Source organism: Pongo pygmaeus, chromosome 17, assembly GCF_028885625.2.
Source record: "Pongo pygmaeus isolate AG05252 chromosome 17, NHGRI_mPonPyg2-v2.0_pri, whole genome shotgun sequence".
NCBI lineage: Eukaryota > Metazoa > Chordata > Mammalia > Primates > Hominidae > Pongo > Pongo pygmaeus.
In genome coordinates, this window is record NC_072390.2 from 1,050,395 (window position 1) to 1,066,465 (window position 16,071).

A 16,071-nucleotide genomic window follows, 5' to 3' on the forward strand; every position below is an offset into this window, starting at 1 on the left:
TTTCAAAAAGCAGTCGAAGACACTTAAAAAAATATTTTTCATTTGTAGACATTTTACAGGAGACGAAAGCAGGTAATAAACCCCTGATGTTCCACAGTAAAAGAAAAAAAAGAAAAAGAAAAAGAAAAAACCTTTGTGCCCCTTTCTTTAATCTTACCTTGGCACAGACACCCCATCAGAATGTCTTTGGGTTCGGGTTTCATTTCGGAAACTTCACAGTACAATACATCCTCAGCCATCCTGTTATTTTTTGGTTTTGAGTTTCAAAACTGTTTGAGGATTCCCCAAGATGCCAACAGTGGAAATGACTCTTGATGTGTCTAGTAAATAGCACCCCTTGTGTCATCTCCTCTCGGGAACAGCCCAAGGTATGGGAATGCAGTCTCTCTGTGGAGTGGTTGGATGCACTGTACCTGGAAGGAATCTCCAGGTATACCCTTGTGCTAAAAGCAAACCCCTTAGGACATTAAGATTTTCTTACCCCAATGCTTAGTTTCCATTCCTTAGAGACACATTACAGTCCAGGCAACTGCATGCTGATACTGAGGAAAAAATGTTCTCAGATTGGTGAAGGGAGAGAAAATATTTCAAAAGACAAAGAGACCCAACCCAGTGAGGCAGTGCAAAAACCCGCAAAGTAAAATGCACCTCACAGACACAGTGGAGCACAGCGTCGCGGCTCCTGGTGGGACGCTCATGACCCACTTCACTGAACAAGATAGGAGCAGGGAAAATATCCCAAGTCATAGAATGGCTTGACTTGACCCTTGGGTCAGATATGTCTGCGTTTCAATTGGCATTGTCACCTTCTAATTTTGTCACTTTGAAAATATTATTGTATTTATTTTAACTTCACTTTTTCATTAACTATAAATTATGTTTTGTCAGTGGAGCTTCAAAGGTATGAAAACATTTATAAATGCATTAATTTGGTGGATTTTGAATACAATTAAGTAGTAATATATTTCATTTGCTAAAAATTATTACTTACCAAATTCTTCAGCAGAATGAGTGTAGCACATTTCCCAAGTCTGTTTTTTATTTGTTTGAGAGGTGATTTCAAGCAGACTCTCACAGCTTACTGTTGGAAATGCTACCGGGTGTAAAGACAGGGATAGTCTCTCTTCCACTACAGTGGTAGGAAATGAATACATATCCACAAGCAAGTGAGGTAGATTAATTGTAAAATTACATAAATTTATCACATCAGTTATTCTTTTTTTCAAAACAGAGAACTTGTGCAAGTGAATATCTCTGTTCCATATGCTGCCATCTGGGTGTCTGAGGGTAATGCTAAGTTTTAGGAGCTGAGACTTGGCACCCCCTGGAAGTGTTCACATATGATTAATTGTTTACTAAATGATTTGTTATGAACATAATTAAATTACATATTTATTTTCTGAAAGCGATAGACACTTTGGCTTTTCTTGATGAGTTATAAGATGTAAGCCCCTTATAATGTTCTTTTTTATTTTATTTTATTTTTTACATGTAGTTTCACTCTTGTTGCCCAGGCTGGAGTGCAATGGCACGACCTCGGCTCACTGCAACTTCCACTTCCCGGGTTCAAGCGATTCTCCTGCCTCTGCCTCCCGAGTAGCTGGGATTACAGGCATACACCAACACACCCGGCTAATTTTGTATTTTTAGTAGAGACGGGGTTTCTTCATGTTATTCAGGCTGGTCTCAAACTCCTGACCTCATGTCATCTGCCCGCCTCGGCCTCCCAAAATGCAGGGATTACAGGCATGAGTCACCATGCCCGGCCATAATTTCCTCTCATTTATACCTTAGTTTTGAATAATTTTTGCTGGATTCTTCACACATGAAGTATTTTTTAAATTGAAAACTAACTGAATGACTCTAACTGGTAAGTAGAGGTCTTAGACCATTGACTAAAAGCTAAGGCCCACCTTGATCCAGCAAAAGGGGACCACTTAAGGCCCAGTTGATTATTCCTGGGTGTCTGTCCTGCAGGTGTCCAAGCCTGCTCACACCAACCATGGAAGGAGCCTTTGTCACTGCCAGAAGATATATAGCCTTGGTAAGCTGGAAGTTCACAGGCAGATGCAGTTGAGGTTGAGATAGAAGAAATGTTGGGAGATTCTTTCTAGAATGGAATTGTTATTGTCCTAAGACTGTTTCTAGACTTGGTCTAAGAAGATACCTAAGAAGCATTGCAACAAAGAAAAACTACAAATGATTAGATCTTTGAGAATCTCAAAGGTTAGGTGGAAAAGGGCTTTATTTCATAGGGAGGAGAACACAAGTTTACAAAGAAGGTAGGAAAGGAAGCACAGGATGGAGGGTAGCAAAATCTGATCCCAGATAGAAGTCAGCCTGTTCTTAGGAAGGGTATGTATAAATAAGGGTTGTAGGTTTGCTGAGGCTGTGGGTGAGTCAAAGTTCATGGGCTGGTTGGAAGAAGAGAAACAAGCAAAATTTTTGTAACGAGTACTTTGTTTTGACCACTGAAGACTAAATTACTGAATGATTGTTCATTTTTAAAAATAGGAATTTGCAATCTGTGTCCATCTTCATGAGAGTTTAAAAAAAACAGCGGGGAGCATCCCCAAAGTCATAATGGGAAGCACGTTTCTCTTCACTAGGCTGTTCTTTGAGAATACAAAGAATGGGGGAATTTCTTTGAATATAGCTATTTCCAGGATTACCTTCACACACAACTGTTCCTTGCCCTAGACATCTCTTCCATTTGGCTGTTTCTGAGATATATTTTTATAATAAAGTGGTAAATATAATTAGAGTTATTTGTTGTTTTTTTTAAGTAATTCTGTCAAATTATTTATCTTGAAAAGGGGTTTATGGGAGTCTCAGATTCATAGGAGGTAGCTCAGAAATATAGATGGGCTTCCGGGATATGTGACTGTCCTCAGCGGTGATGTGAGACTGAGCCCTGAATTTGTGGGGTCTGTGTGAACTCTAACTTGTGTCAGAATTAAATTTTGGGGCAACAAATGGGTGTTGGAGAATCAGTGGGTTTTCAGGGAACTTTACACCTTCAGGATCAAAAGTGTTATAAGAAGAAAGACAATGTGGGGGCCTCTGCTGGAGAGAGACTACAGGTGTCTCGGGGAAGGTAGGCTCTGCTCTGCACACAGCCTGCTACACCATGCACTGCCCTGTGGATAAAGGCATCCTCCCAGGGTGAGAAGGACCAAGGACTCTGAGGGAAGAATTTCTGAGAACAGATGCCCTCTTCCCTCCTGCCAACCTGAGGCCACCACATGTTTTTCACCCACCGAAAATACGCACTGCGTGTTGATGTGTTCAAGCCCCTCCCAGGACAGGGCTTCGGCATCAAGATTGTTGTCACGCTACCTTTCCTCATAAACTTTCCCACCAAAAACCCACACACGTGCCTACAAGACTCCTGGCATATGCTCTACCTCAGACACCGTATCTGCAGTGGCAACCTGGTTTTTTCACCATCCCAGGTTTCTGTGCCACCTGATCACAATCTCACCTTCCTGCATGAACATAGAAATAAATCAGAACAAAGTTTCACCTGGGTCAGTATCTGTACCATGAACCAGTCCTTCCACCAACCCTGTACTGTCTCCCAATTGTGGGTTCTTAATAGCACTTTCCCCTCTTTTACCTTCTAGTTCACCTCAAACCTTTTTTTAATATGCACAGAGTGTGCCCAAGGCCACCCTTCAGTTGCCTGAATCCAGCACCTACTAAAATTCAGATGTCCAATAGTTCAAGACCATGGACCTAGACCAACTTTCTGCAGACGGAAATACAAGTTAGAAATGAGAGGCTCTATTCTCCCATTTGAAAATAAAAACAATATAGTTTTTCCTTTTCCCTTTTCTTAAACAATGTAATTTAGAAAACTTTTATTATTAATTTTTTGAGACAGAATCTTACTCTTTTACTTAGTCTAAAGTGCAATGGCGTAATCACAGCTCACTATAACCTTAACCTTTTGGGTTTGAGCAGTCCTCCTGCTTCAACCTCTTAATTACCTAGGACTATAGGCATGCACTACCATGCCTGGCTAACTTTATTTATTTTTGTTTTTTTTTCAAGACAGTGTCTTGCTCTGTGGGCCAGGCTAGAGTGTAGTGGCATGATCTTAGCTCGATGCAACTTCCGCCTCCCGGGTTCAAGCAATTCTCCTGCCTCAACCTTTTGAGTAGCTGGGATTACAGGTGCAAACCACCATGCCTGGTTTACTTTTTATTGTTATTATTTTTAGGAGAGAAAGGGTTTCACCATTTTGGCCAGGCTGGTCTCTAACCCCTGACCTCATTATCCACCTGCTTCCGACTCCCAAAGTGCTGGGATTACAGACGTGAGCCAACATGCCCAGCCATATTTATTTTAGTTTATTTTTTTATGGTGACAGAATTTCACCATATTGCCTGCACTGGACTCAAATATTTGGCTTCAAGAGATCCTCCTGCCTTGGCCTCCCCAAATGTTGAGATTACAGGCATGAACCACCTTGTCTGGCCTGGTAAACTTTTATATGTACCTTTTTTTCTCTGCTTTTTGAAATATAAGCAAATCATTTTAACAGCTAAATAAGCCTTTTGCCATTCTTCGTGACAGAATTGTCTTTATCTAAGACCTGGAAACTATTGTTTTATTTTTTAATTTGGCAAGGATTTATCTATTTTTTTATTTTCTGTCTTTTGAAGTAGGCACAGCTCAGTACAGTGGCTCATGTTTTTAATCCCAGTGCTTTGGGAGGCTGAGATGAGGGAATTGCTTGGGCCAAGGAGTTTGAGACCAGCCTGGGCAGCATAATGAGATTCCTTCTTTATAAATAATTAAAATAAACTAGCAGGCCATGGTGGCACAGGAGGCTCAGGTGAGAGAATCACTAGAGCCTAGGAGTTGGAGGCTTCAATGAGCCATGATCACACCACTCTACCACTATGCTCCAGCTTGGGTGACAGAGGGAGACCTTGTCTCTAAATAAATAAGTATATTAAAAAATGTGTTTTTCCATACATATAAATAAGTAAACAGATAAATAAAATAGACATGGATTTGCTTAGAATAAAGCTAATTATAAGATAACAGAAAAGTGAGCACCAAAGATGGGCTTCACCCTAGCAAATGATTCCAGCCTATTAGGACACTCACAGAATATTCCCTGCAGCATGACGGACATGAAAGTAGAATGTCATCATGTCAGGCTGCACCAGCATCGGAAGACTAAACGCTGTGGGGAAGAACCTCCCTTATAGAATATTATCAAAAGGTGAGAGCCCAGCTCCTGCCCTGATGGGCTACAGAGATGAGTTCTTGAGATAATACATTGCAGAAACATGCATAGAGTAGTTTAACCTTTGTTGTATGTAACACTTTCTCCATTTTCCTGCGAAATCCTCCCTAGTAATACTGTTAGCTTTTAAGTTTTGAGGGTCTGGTAGGACAGAAGCTGCATTCTGCAGGAGATACCTGGGGCAGGAAACTAATACAAACTGCAGCCACAGGAGTAAATACTCATGGCCTATTGTAAAATGAAAACAACACAAAAGTCTTTACTGTTATTCACACAAGTGTGTGAACAGAAACTTTCCACATAACCAATTGCCACTGAGACTGATGAAGGCCAGATCCCACTGAAACAAGACTATGAGTTACTCATGGGAAGGCCGTAGGACAAAGCCCAGAAATTTTTCATATTTGAGTCTGGGTCCTGTGTCTGTCCCGGTCTTCTCGGGTTTCTGTCTGTAGAGACTCCTATGTGGCTTCTCTCAGCACAGCCCGGTGCTGGCTGTGGTTGTTGGTTTAGTGCACCTGATCTTTTTCCAAAGAGAGGGAGGAGTTGGCCACATCAAACAGCTCCTCATCAATCTGAATGCATCTTTGTAAAAAGTGCCTAGAAACAACGCAAAGAAAAGTCAGTGGTCTGCCTTGTTTTCACCGTATGTGACACCTCCATTAGAAATTCTGCTTTTCTCTACACTCCAGCCAGGGTGACAGAAGGAGAATTCATCAAAAGAAAGAGTGAGAGAGAGAAGGAAAGAAAGAAAGAAAGAGAAAGAAAGAAAGAAGAAAGAAAGAAAGAGAAAGAAAGAAAGAAAAAGAGAAGAGAAGAAAGGAGAAAAGAAAAGGAAAGAAAAGAAAAGGAAAGAAAAAAGAAAAGGAAAGAAAAGAAAAGAAATTCTGCTCTTCAGATTAGGCACTTAAGGAGAATCTGTATAAATCTCCATCAAGGAAGGAAACCAGAGGACAAGTTAAAGTCTTGGAATTCACATCTGAGTACACAGACTCGTTCTCCAACGCTCTTCTATTTATTCTGCCAGCTATGGCCTGGGTATGAACACGACAGATACACAAGGGTTCCAACACCTGACAATCTGCTTCAGTCCAAGAAGAGTGCCCGCCCTCTTGTTCCCCCTACAACTCATGGTACCAAGAAGTGGTGTGGGACTGCCCACATGAGTTGACAAGAGAGGCCTGGTGTGGAGGGGCCTGTCTTGGGCTGCCCTGTGTTATTTGTAGGTGCACCCGGCCAATAGCCAGGGGCATGAGGGATGAAGGCTGACTTGACATCCGTGCTATCAGATAAGACTTTTACCTTGAGCCTTTGTAAGGCCAAAACTCAGAAATTTCAGGGCACAGTGAAAGAACATCTCACACTCTTGAGCATCTCTCACCACCAGAGGTGGATACAGAGCTGTCTCAAGAATGTGGATTCCTGGTTTCTTAACTGCTGTTGGGTTCTGTCACCAAGAAAGTGTGTTAAACTCTTCAAGATTCCATCTACTGGGCCCCTTGTTTCTGTAAGACCTACCGAAAGGCCCCACTCTGCTACTGATGGCTCAGTCTCCTCTTACATGGCAACTCTTTATTTGTACACAATTAGGCAAACACAACTTCCCCTTAATTCCCTGGAAAGAACTAAATGCAGCCTGGGTTCCAGGATAGAAGACATAGCGGGAAAATAACCTTGTTTATCTTACCATCTCTGGGACCCAATAAAAGTCACTGTGTATTCGAGGCTTCCCCAGCCTCCTAGCATGCACAGTGGGGATGATGCTAACATGTACTTCGTATGCAATGTATTAGGTGTATATAAGATAAGACATAAAAATAATGATGTGGTGTCACCTGTAGATGATGCACACACTTAGAGATGGAAGCATTAGGAGAATAGGTGGGAGGTAGCATGGGCCACAACTCAAACAGGCTTGGGGTCTGGCAGGGTGATCCTGGGAATGTCACTTCTCCACTGGCCATCAGTTTCATTCTGCTCCAGTATGAAGTTGAAATTAAATGTAGATATTGTCCTCTGGTATTCATATGGTTTAGCTGCTTGTCCCCACCCAAACCTCATTGTGTATTATAACCCCCAGGTGTTAAGGGAAAAACCTGAGGGGAGTTGATTGGATTATGGGGACGGGTTTTCCTCGTGCTGTTCTTGTGATAGTGAGTTCTCACGAGATCTGATAGTTTCATAAGCATCTGCTATATCCCCTGCTCTCACTCACTTCACTTGTCAGCCACTGTAATTGGAAGGTTTCTGAGGTGCCCCCCCCAATTATGTGGAACAGTGAGTCAATTAAATTCTTTTTTATGTTACCCAGTCTCAGGTACTTCATCATTGCAGTATGAGAATGGACTAATACAGGAATTCAACTTTACAGTGCTTTCTCTTTATATTTAGAATCATATCCATGTGCCTTATCACGCCTATGACAGGGGAAGTCTTCACAAAGTCTCCCAGTACTAGATGGTTAGTGATTCAGTTTTTTATCGAATAAAATGGCCTACTGCCTCATGCCAGTAGTATGGCCCTTCGGTTTTGAGGAAAATATCATCTTGTAGGTTGGCCAACAAGGAGACAGGAGTCCAGATCAAATTTGTTTTGTTATACTGGCTTTAAGGCAGTGATTAGAAAAGGCCTAAGAAGTGGGTTCTGTAGGGGATTGCTGGAAGGGAAGCAGGAATATGGAAAGTCATGAGACATACACAGTCATCTCTTCTTGCTTCCTCACAGGTCACATGCAAATTCAGGGAGAGTTAGTATGAAACACACAACGGAAATTTGGGCTCTAACATCTACAAACTGATTCTTCATGGACTTCTGTTGGCCATATTGGTTCCAACAATTTCAGCCAATGTTTAAAACCTCATAAGCAGATACAATGTTAGTGTTTCAACAAGCCTTTTCCTATCTTTCATTCTGAAGATCCGTTTTTTAAGTCATTTTTTTTAACAGTGTAGGGAGCACAAATTCATCTTCTGTCCAATGAAATACAGAAAAGGATTTCACTTTTGTATCAGTTCAGGCTGCTATGCCAAAGAACCATAGATAGGCAGCTTATAGACAACAGGACTTAATTTCTCATACTTCCAGAGGTTCAAATTTGAGATCAGGGTGTCAGCATGGTTGAGCTCTGGTGATGACTCGCTTCTGAATTTCAGACTGCACACTTCAGGTTTTATCCTCATTTTGTAGAAGGAGGATGAGAGCCCTCTACAGTTTCTTGTATAAAGCCAGTAATCTCTATACGAGGGTCCCACCCTCAGGGGTTAATTACATCCTACTTCCTTATAGCATTACACCGGGGGTTACAATTTTAACACAAATATAGAGGAAAAATTATTGTAACTCTCAAGTCTTTTTTTCTCTCTTTTTTTTTTTTGTATTTGTTTTTGTTTTTGAGACACAGTTTCGCTCTTGTATCCCAGGCTGGAGTGCAGTGGTGCAATCTCGGCTTATTGGAACCTTCTCCTCTCAGGTTCAAGTGATTCTCCTGCCTCAGTCTCCCAAGTAGCTGGGATTACAGGCATGTGCCACCACACCTGGCTCATTTTGTATTTTTAGAAGAGACGGTGGTTTCACCATGTTGTCCAGCCTGGTTTCAAACAGCTGACCTCAGGCGATCCGCCCGTCTCAGCATCCCAAAGTGCTGGGATTACAGGTGTGAGCCACGGCACGCTGTCAAGATTTTTTTAAAGCTCTCATTTTTCTCCTACTGGGTTTTTCCTGTTTGCGCCCTCGATCTTTCTCTCTGTCTCTTTTTGTGTAAACCTTTTTGTCTAATTCTCTGTCTCTATTGTATTCCTCAAACACAGAAAGCAAGTTCCAATGTTATGAGATGCTCCATGTAGAGACCCACATAACAAAGACCTTAGGGGGTGCTCAGACCAGTAGAGAGAAGGAAAGTCAGGCTGTCTGTCCACACTAAACCCTGCCAATTTTCACACGAGTCAGCTTAAAGGCTCATACTTTCCCAGTCCAGCTTCAGTTAAGACCACAGCCCCAGTCTCATAAAAGACCTGAAGGCAGAGGTAGCCAGCTGAACTGTGTCCAGATTCTGGTCCACACAAATTATGAGATATTATATGTCGTTGAAAAGTCCCGAGTTTTAGGGCAATGTTGTCAGAAAGGAGCAGATATCTAACCTCATCTCCCAGGTCCTAGGATTCCCCATTCCTCTGCTTATATCTTCCTCAGGCTGTCTGCAGCCAAACTAGTTCCTTTGTAACCTCTGTCAAAGTCACACCTATGAGTCTCTTCACTAAGGGTGGCTTCTCCCTGACACATGCTTGTGCAGATGCCTTCCTGTTGTCATCCTCATCATGGATTAAAAGTCACCCCAGTGAGGCCTGAGGTCCTCCCATGCAATAATTTTCCAGCTGTTCTTCTCAACAATCTACTTTATATTATAGCCCTTGCTCTTTTCTTTCACATATACTTGCTTTAGTGCTTTTGTCCAGCTGTCCTCAGACTGTTTGGTCCTGGGTTGGGGGGTGCAGGCATGATGTAATAATTTTCTCTACCACATGTTGGACCCACCAGGTTAGCTGGCAAAGGGTGAGTGCAAGGGAAAAGAGACTGGCTGTGGTTATATGGGGGATCTCTCATATCCCTTCCTCTTTTCACCACATGATAATGTGGAGATCACTCATAACAACATGAGGTGTGTGACTCTTACTTGTTCCAGCTGCTCCAGCAAAGCTCAGTGGGCACCAGAAACAGCAGGCTGTAACCACCTCCAGACCATCACTAACACTACAGCCCCATGAAGGAGCACTATGGAACAAATCAGGTACGTTGATTTTTCTGTCCTCAAGACACTGGTTCTTCAATGCCCTAGGGGAAAAAGTAGCAGGATCTGAAGGTCCCAAGTATAATGAGTGACCTAGGAATCCCCTTTTGCCCTCTCTTTGCCTCCACCTTTTCGGTTGTGCTATTTACTCATGAGGTATCCTCCCCTTATCCAGTGAAATCATTTTCTACCACTTTCAAATGAGGACCTTAAGAACCCAACAGTAGCTGGGATTTTCGTGGACTTCAGCCTCGGAGTCCAATGCTCTGGCACATTTAACTCTGTCTCATCTTCATCTACCCAAGAAGCCTCTCAAATGGCCATGCTTCCCTCTGATTTGAAGGACCTGCAGAGAGTGGATGCATTTTTGCAGTCTCAGAGCAAGAATTCTGGCAGGCAGACACTTATGAGTATGTGAAATCGTCGAGGTCACCCACTTCAGGCACTCCTTTTTATGAGGAAGAAAACAGGCTTTCCTGTAGGCATTGTCCACATTAGGCAGAGGTGGAGCATAGCTCATTTTACTTCCAGGTGCCCTCAGAGCTGGATGCAGAACCCCAGTCCTGTCATCTTGAAACTGACATGGAGAGGTCCCCATGTGAAAAGAACCCTGGATTTGCTCATTTTTTGTGCCCTTGAATGTGTAGCTACAGACTCTAATTTCCAAAACAAACCTGATAGGTGGGATGGAGCCAAGGCCTAGGAAGCTGGAGCCCTCCCTAATGCTCTGGAGCCTGCCTACCTCCTGAGATCTGGACAAGTCCCTGCCCCTTTTGGGACCTCAATTTCCCAATTGTAATGAGAAATTAAATGTAAAACTGCATAAGCATATGCTCTGTGAGAATTTGGTGTCAGAGTCCTCAAAACTGGATGATATATTGGGATGGGGTGGGTTTGGGCCCCATGGGTTCTCAGGCCTCCTGTCATACCCAGTGCAGTAGGTGTAGAGCTCTGGACAGCTAGGTCTTCTTTCCTGAGCCAGCTGATTACAATACGATGGACCAAGGGCTCTCATCTTAAATATGGTTTCACAGGATAACCCACATTCAGCCACCACCTGCTCTGTGCTTCCTATATTTTGGGGAGTTGATGAAAACCCCCAGAATATTGAGGGAGCCCTAGAAACTAGACTTGTGGGCTTGGAGAAAAGAAAAAAAACGCTTTTCTGTTTCTACCATACTGTAGAATCTTTTGTGAAATATTTAATTTTGATTATATCTGAACTTGATAATATGTTCATGGTTTAACAGCTGCTTAAATTTATTTTTTCTGTGAAGTGTGGTATAATGTATTTGCCATGTTTTAAATGAACTTCTAAAAGCTCTCTTCAGAGTGGAAATATGAGCATCTTTGTGACATAAACTGCACAAATTTGTTGCCAGTTTGTTATTTTTGTTTTTGTTAAAATGTTTTGTTTTATTCTGGTTTGGATGTCTTTTGGGGTTTTGTTTTGTGGCTATTTAATACTACAATGTAATTTCTCCTCTAATTGACTGACAGGTTTGTACATTCTCAATAAAATATTTTGGTAAAATCTTTGTAAATACTGTGTAGTCAATTTTACATTACAGAAACATAAAACAGTCAAGACTATCATGATGAAAAAGAAAGACTGAGGACTTAAAAATAAAATATGACACAGCTAAAGTAGTGTGTAAAGGGAAACTTATAGCACTAAATGCCCACAAGTGAAAGCAGACAAGGTCTAAAATAGACACCATAACATCACAATTAAAAATACTAGGGAAACAAGAGCAAACAAATTCAAAAGATAGCAGAAGACAAGATTTAAGATCAGAGCAGAATTGAAGGAGATAGAGACACAAAAAGCCCATCAAAAAAATCAATGAATCCAGGAGCTGGTTTTTTGAAAAGATCAAGAAAATAAATAAACTTCTAGCCAGACTAATAAGGAAGAAGAGAATAATCAAATACATGATAAAGGGGATATAACCATTGATCTCACAGAAATAAAAAGTATCATTAAAGAATATTATAAATACCTCTTTGCAAATTAACTAGAAAATCTAGACGAAATGGATAAATTCCTGGACACGTATACCCTCTCAAGTCCAAACCAGTAAGAAGTCGAATCCCTGAATAGGCCAATAACAAGTTCTAAATTTGAGACAGTAATTACTAGCCTACCAACCAAAAGAAGTCCAGGACCAGACGGATTCACACCCGAATTCCACCAAAGGTACAAGGAGGAGCTGGTACCATTCCTTCTGAAACTATTTCAAACAATAGAAAAAGGGGTACTGCTCCCTCACTCATTTTATGTGGCCAGCATCATCCTGAAACCAAAACCTGGCAAAGGCACAACAAAAAAAGAAAATTTCAGGCCTGTATCCCTCATGAACACCGACGCGAAAATCCTCAATAAAATACTGACAAACAGAATCCAGCAGCACATCAAAAAGGTTATCCACCACGATCTAGTCAGCTTAATCCCTGGGATGCAAAGCTGATTCAACATATGCAAATCAATAAATGTAATCCATTACATAAACAGAACAAATGACAAAAACCTCATGATTATCGCAATAGATGCAAAAAAGACCTTCAATAAAATTCCACACCTCTTCATGGTAAAAACTCTCAATGAATTATGTATTGATGGAACGTATCTCAACATAATAAGAGTTATTCATGACAAATGCAGAGCCAATATCATACTGAATGGGCAAAAACTGGAAGCATTCCCTTTGAAAACCTGCACAAGACAAGAACACCTGCTCTCCCCACTCCTATTCAATAAAGTACTGAAACTTCTGGCAACCAGCCAAAGAAAGAAAGAAATAAAGCATATTCAAATAGGAAGTCAAATTGTCTCTGTTTGCAGATGACAGGATTGTATATCTAGAAAACCCCATCATCTCAGCCCAAAATCTCCTTAAACTCATAAGCAACTTCAGCAAAGTCTCAGGATACAAAATCAATGTTCAAAAATCACAAGCATTCCTATACGCAATAATAGGCAAACAGAGAGCCAAATCATGTGTGAACTCTCATTCGCAGTTGCTACAAAGGGAATAAAATACCTAGGAATCCAACTTAAAAGGGATGTAACGGACTTCTTCAAGGAGAACTACAAACCGCTGCTCAAGGAAATGAAAGAGGACACAAACAAACGGAAAACAATCCGTGCTCATGGATAGGAAGAATCAATATTGTGAAAATGGCCATATTGCACAAAGAAATTTATAAATTCAGTGCTATCCCCATTAAGCTGCTGTTGACTTTCTTTACAGAATTAGAAAAAAAAAACTACTTTAAATTTCATATGGAATCAAAAAAGATCCTGCATAGACAAGACAACCCTAAGTAAAAAGAACAAAGGTGGAGGCATCAAGCTAGCTGTCTTCAAACTATACTAAAAGGCCACAGCAGCCAAGACAGGATGGTACTAGTGACAAAACACAGGATCTTACTCCATCTCCTGGGACAGAGTGCAGTGGTGCAATCACAGCTCACTGTATCCTCAAATTTCTGAAGTCAAGCAGTCATGCCACCTATGTATCCTGAGTAAATATGACCACAGTTGTGCACACGACCATTCCTGTATAGTTTCTTTAAAAAAAAAGTGTACAAACAGAATGTTGCTATATTGCCTCGGCTGGTCTCAAACTCGTGGTCTCAGGCAATCCTACTGCCTCAGTCTGAAAGTGCTGGCATGAGCCACCATACCTGGAATTTTTTCTCTTTTAAGAAAAAGGACTTTAAATAATTAATAGTAAAATAAAACAAAGAAAAGTATTGCATAACAATAAAGAGTTCTATTCAACAAGAAGTCTTATTTATCCTAAATGTAGATGCACCCAACTTTGGGGAACATAGAGTTATACAACAAGTACTGCTAGACCTACAATAAGACTCAAGTAGACACACAATAATAGTAGGGGAATGCAACTCCCCACTAAGTGTTTGACAGATTATCTAGGCAGAAACTTAACGAAGAAATTCTGGAGTTTGATTTGACACATGATCAATTGAAACTAATAGACATTTAGAGTATACGCCACACATCATCTATGGAAAGTAAATTCTTCTCATCTGCTCACAGAATATAAGCTAGGATTGACCACTTCCTAGCCATAAAGCAATTATCCATACATTTTTTAAAAATTAAAATTATGCCAACCATACTGTCAGGCCAAAATGGAACAAAGATAAAAATCAATGCCAAGAAAGTCTCACAAAATCACAGAATGATATTGAAATTAAACAACTTGCTCCTGAATGAATTTTGGGTAAACAAGAAAATTGAGGCAGAAAATTAAAAAAATTTTGAAATAGATCAAGAGACACAATATAACAAAATGTCTGGGATGTAGGAAAAGCACTGTTAAGAGGAAAGTTGGGAGTGCTAAATACCTACATCAAGAAGTTAGAAAGATCTCAAACTAACAATTTAAAATCACACTTAGAGAAACTAGAAAACTAAAATCAAACTAACCCCAAAGCTAGCAGAACGGGAAAAATATTCACAACCTATCAACCTGACAAAATCTAATACTCAGAACCTATAAGAAACTTAAAGAATTCACAAGCAAAAAATTATCCCATAAAAAAGTGGGCAATAACAGACACTGTTCTAAAGAATACACACAAGTGGCCAAATAACATGAAAAATGCTCATCATCACTAACCATCAAGGAAATGTAAATAAAAACCACAATAAGACACCATCGTACACCAGTTAGAATGGCTTTTGTTAAAACGTAACATGATAATACGTGTTGAAGAGCTTTTAGAGGGAAAAAAATCACTTATACACTGTTTATAGGAATACAAATTAGTTCAGTCACTGTGGAGAGCAGCTTGGAGACTTTCCAAATAACTGAGAGTTAAACTATGATTCAACCCAGCAATTTCACCGCTGGGTATATACCCAGAAGAGAATAAATTCTTCTACCAAAATAGCACATGCACTTGTTGGTTCATCACTGCACTATTTATAAGAGGAAAGACATGAATCAACCTAGGTGCCTATTAATGGTAATTTTTTTTTTTTTGAGATGAAATCTCACTCTGTTGCCCAGGCTGGAGTGCAGTGGCACGATCACAGCTCTCTACAACCTTCGTCTCCCAGGTTCAAGCAATTCTTCTGCCTCAGCCACCCGAGTAGCTGGGACTAAAGGCTCATGCCACCACGCCCGGCTAACTTTTATATTTTCAGTAGAGACGGGGTTTCATTATGTTGTCCAGGATGGTCTCGATCTCCTGACCTCATGATCCACCCACATCAGCCTTCCAAAGTGCTGGGATTACAGGCGTCAGCCACCGTGTCCACCCTATTAATGGTAAATTGAATATAAAAAGTGTCACATGTACACCAATACTACTTAGCAAAAAAAAAAACAAAAGCAAACAAAAAAAACTTGTACTTTGCAGCAACGTTAATAGAACTAAAGGCCATTATACACAGCAAATGAATGCAGAAATGGAAAACGAAAATACTGCATGTTCTCACTTATAAATGGAAATTAACACCAGGTACAAATGGATATATAAAAAAAATAATAGACAACTCTTAGAGGGTGGAGAGAGGGAGGAACCAAGAACTGAAAAACTGTATACTTAGTACTATGTTCACTGCCTGGGTGATGGAATTCCTCACATTTCAAACCTCAGCATTATAAAAAATACCCATGTAAAAAACCTGTGTAGGTACTTCCTAAATCTAAAATACATTTGAAATTCTAAAAAGAGGTCTTACTCTCTCACCCAGACAGGAATACAATACCATGATTATAGCTCAATGCTGTCTCATATTCCTGGGGAACTCAAGCAATAGTCTTACATCACTCCCAACTTCCTGAGACTACAGGAACATTCCGCCATGCATGACTAATCTGTAGAAATATTTTTTACATACAGCTTCTCACAATATTGCCCAGGGTGGTCTCAAACTCCTGGCCTTAAGTAATTGATATTGTTTGACTCTGTGTCCCCGACCAAATCTCACCTTGAATTGTAATAATCCCCACATGTCCTGGGAGGGACCCAGTAGGAGGCAATT

General features: G+C 40.7%; 1 long non-coding RNA gene across 3 annotated transcripts in view; it reads right to left on the reverse strand.

Annotated features, from left to right (window-relative positions):
• Positions 1-4,634: 4,634 nt before the first annotated feature.
• Positions 4,635-16,071, reverse strand: part of LOC134738422 (uncharacterized) — a 30,820-nt gene continuing 19,383 nt past the window's right edge. For 2 of the 3 annotated variants that reach the window (XR_010124135.1, XR_010124133.1), the window contains one exon: positions 4,635-5,863. This is a non-coding gene — a long non-coding RNA (uncharacterized LOC134738422). Of the gene's footprint in view, positions 5,864-11,533; positions 15,344-16,071 lie in introns of those variants that run through there. The other variant, XR_010124132.1, reaches the window with a different exon arrangement.